The following is a 4534-nucleotide window of genomic DNA, read 5'->3' on the forward strand; positions in this document are numbered from 1 at the left end:
AGAAAGTATCCAAATTAACAAACTTAGAAATGAAAAGGGAGATATAACAACGGAAACTGAGGAAATCCAAAAAATCATCAGATCCTACTACAAGAGCCTATACTCAACACAACCGGAGAATCTCGAGGAAATGGACAATTTCCTTGACAGATACCAAATACCAAAATTAACTCAGGACCAACTAGACCATCTAAACAGTCCCATAATGCCTAAAGAAATAGAAGGAGTCATAGAAAGTCTTCCAACCAAAAAAAGCACAGGACCAGATGGCTTCAGTGCAGAATTCTACCAGACCTTCAAAGAAGAGTTAACACCAATACTCTTCAAACTATTCCACAAAATAGAAACAGAAGGAACACTACCCAATTCCTTCTACGAAGCCACAATTACGCTGATACCAAAGCCACACAAAGATCCAACAAAGAAAGAGAACTTCAGACCAATTTCCCTTATGAACATCGATGCAAAAATACTCAATAAAATTCTTGCCAACCGAATCCAAGAACACATCAAAACGATCATCCACCATGATCAAGTAGGCTTTATCCCGGGAATGCAAGGTTGGTTCAATATACGGAAATCCATCAATACAATCCACTACATAAACAGACTCAAAGAACAAAACCACATGGTCATTTCATTGGATGCTGAAAAAGCATTTGACAAAATTCAGCATCCCTTCATGCTTAAAGTCTTGGAGAGAACAGGAATTCAAGGCCCATACCTAAACATAGTAAAAGCAATATACAGCAAACCGGTAGCCAGCATCAAACTAAATGGAGAGAAACTTGAAGCAATCCCACTGAAATCAGGGACCAGACAAGGCTGCCCCCTTTCTCCTTATCTTTTCAATATTGTACTTGAGGTACTAGCTCGGGCAATTCGACAACATAAGGAGGTCAAAGGGATACAAATTGGAAAGGAAGAAGTCAAACTATCATTATTTGCAGACGACATGATCGTCTACCTAAGTGACCCAAAGAACTCCACTAGAGAGCTCCTACAGCTGATAAACAACTTCAGCAAAGTGGCAGGTTATAAAATCAACTCAAGCAAATCAGTGGCCTTCCTATACTCAAAGGATAAGCAGGCTGAGAAAGAAATTAGGGAAATGACCCCCTTCACAATAGCCACAAACAGTATAAAGTATCTTGGGGTGACTCTTACCAAACATGTGAAAGATCTGTATGACAAGAACTTCAAGACTCTGAAGAAGGAAATGGAAGAAGACCTCAAAAAATGGGAAAACCTCCCATGCTCATGGATCGGTAGAATCAATATAGTTAAAATGGCCATTTTGCCTAAAGCACTATACAGATTCAATGCAATACCCATCAAAATCCCAACTCAATTCTTCACAGAGTTAGAAAGAGCAATTATCAAATTCATCTGGAACAACAAAAAACCCAGGATAGCTAAAACTATTCTCAGCAACAAAAGGAAAACTGGGGGAATCAGTATCCCTGACCTCAAGCAATACTACAGAGCAATAGTGTTAAAAACTGCATGGTATTGGTACAGTGACAGGCAGGAGGATCAATGGAACAGGATTGAAGATCCAGAAATGAACCCACACACCTATGGCCACTTGATCCTCGACAAAGAGGCTGAAAACATCCAATGGAAAAAAGATAGCCTTTTCAACAAATGGTGCTGGTTCAACTGGAGGTCAGCATGCAGAAGAATGCGAATTGATCCATCCTTGTCTCCTTGTACTAAGCTCAAATCCAAATGGATCAAGGACCTCCACATAAAGCCAGACACTCTGAAGCTAATAGAGAAGAAACTGGGGAAGACCCTTGAGGACATCGGCACAGGGAGAAAGTTTCTGAACAGAACACCAATAGCGTATGCTCTAAGAGCAAGAATTGACAAATGGGACCTCATAAAATTACAAAGTTTTTGTAAGGCAAAGGACACCATCAAGAGGACAAATCGGCAACCAACAAATTGGGAAAAGATCTTCACCAATCCTACATCAGATAGAGGGCTAATATCCAATATATATAAAGAACTCAAGAAGTTAGACTCCAGAAAACCAAACAACCCTATTAAAAAATGGGGTACAGAGTTAAACAAAGAATTCTCGCCTGAAGAACTTCGGATGGCAGAGAAGCATCTTAAAAAATGCTCAACTTCCTTAGTCATTAGGGAAATGCAAATCAAAACAACCCTAAGATTTCATCTTACACCAGTCAGAATGGCTAAGATTAAAAATTCAGGAGACAGCAGGTGTTGGAGAGGGTGTGGAGAAAGAGGAACACTCCTCCACTGCTGGTGGGGTTGCAAATTGGTACAACCACTCTGGAAATCAGTCTGGCGGTTCCTCCGAAAACTGGGCACCCTACTTCCAGAAGATCCTGCTATACCACTCCTGGGCATATACCCAGAAGACTCCCCACCATGTAATAAGGATACATGTTCTACTATGTTCATAGCAGCCCTATTTGTAATTGCCAGATGCTGGAAAGAACCCAGGTATCCCTCAACAGAAGAGTGGATGCAAAAAATGTGCTATATCTACACAATGGAGTACTATTCAGCCATTAGAAACAATGAATTCATGAAATTCTTAGGCAAATGGATGGAGCTAGAGAATATCATACTAAGTGAGGTAACTCAGACTCAAAAGGTGAATCATGGTATGCACTCACTAATAAGTGGGTATTAACCTAGAAAACTGGAATACCCAAAACATAATCCACACATCAAATGAGATACAAGAAGAAAGGAGGAGTGGCCCCTGGTTCTGGAAAGACTCAGTGAAACAGTATTCAGCAAAACCAGAACCGGGAAGTGGGAAGGGGTGGGTGGGAGGACAGGGGAAGAGAAGGGGGTTTGCGGGACTTTCGGGGAGTGGGGGGGGCTAGAAAAGGGGAAATCATTTGAAATGTAAATAAATTATATCGAATAAAAAATGTTTTGGAAAAATAAATAAAAAAAAACTTAAAGAAATGCAGGAGAACTTAAGTCAACAGACAGAAGTCATGAAAGAGGGAACACAAAAATCTCTTAAAGATTTACAGGAAAACACAAACAAACAAATGATGGAACTGAGCAAAACCATCCTGGACCTAAAAACAGAAGTAGAAACAACTAAGAAATCACAAAGGGAGACAACTTTGGAGATAGAAAACCTTGAGAAGAAATCAGGGGCAATAGATGCAAATATAAACAACAGAATACAAGAGATGGAAGAAAGAATCTCAGATGCTGAGGATACCATAGAAACCATTGACCCAACTATCAAAAAAAATGCAAAATGCAAAAAGCTTGTATCCCAGAACATCCAGGAAATCCAGGAAAAAATGAGAAGACCAAACCTAAGGATTATAGGTATAGATGACAGTAAAGATTTACAACTGAAAGGGCCAGCAAATATTTCAACAAAATTATGAAAAAAACTTTCCCAACTTGACGAAAGAGATGCCTATGAATATAAAAGAAGCCTACAGAACTCCAAACAGACTGGACCTGAGCAGAAATACCTCCTGTCACATAATAAAGCCCCAAATGCACTAAACAAAGAAAGAATATTAAAGGCAGTAAGAGAAAAAGGCCAAGTAACATATAAAGGAAGACCTATCAGAATCACACCAGACTTCTCACCAGAGACCATGAAAGCTAGAAGAACCTGGGCAGATCTCATGCAGACTCTAAGAGAACACAAATGTCAGCCAAGACTACTACACCCAGCAAAACTCTCATTCATTATAGATGGAGAAACCAAGATATTCCATGACAAAACCAAATTTACACAATATCTTTCTACAAACCCAGCTCTGCAAAGAATAATAGAAGGAGAACTCCAATAAAAGGAGGGAAACTACACCCTGACAAAAGCAAGATAGTAACCTTCCTTCATCAAACCCAAAGAAGATAATCACTCAAATATAAAAAGAACATCAAAAATGACAGGAAGTAGTAATCACTATTCCTTAATATCTCTTAACATCAATGGTCTCAATTCCCCAATAAAAAGACATAGACTAACAGACTGGATAAGGAAACAGGACCCTACAAGTTGCTGCAAACAGGAGACACACCTCAGTGTCACAGATAAAAACTACCTTAGAGTAAAAGGCTGGAAGACAATCTTACAAGCCAGTGGTCAAAGGAAACAAGCAAGAGTAGCCATTCTAATATCAGATAAAATTGACTTTCAACCTAAAGTCATCAAAAGAGACACAGAAGGACACTTTTTGCTGGTCAAAGTAAAAATCCACCAAGAAGAACTTTCAATTTTGAACATCTATGTGCTAAATTCAAGGGCACCCTCATTCGTAAAAGAAACTTTACTAAAGCTCAAAGCACACATTGCATCTAACACAATAATTGTGGGGGACTTCCACACTCCACTCTCCTCAATGGACCGATCAGGAAAACAGAAACTATACAGGGACACAGTAAAACTAATTGAAGCTTTGGACCAATTGGATTTGACGGACATTTATAGAACGTTTCACCATAAAGCAAAAGAATATACCTTTTTCTCAGCAGCTCAGGGTACCTTCTCGAAAATTGACCATATATT

The sequence above is a fragment of the Apodemus sylvaticus genome, chromosome 2 (assembly GCF_947179515.1).
Source record: "Apodemus sylvaticus chromosome 2, mApoSyl1.1, whole genome shotgun sequence".
Lineage (NCBI taxonomy): Eukaryota > Metazoa > Chordata > Mammalia > Rodentia > Muridae > Apodemus > Apodemus sylvaticus.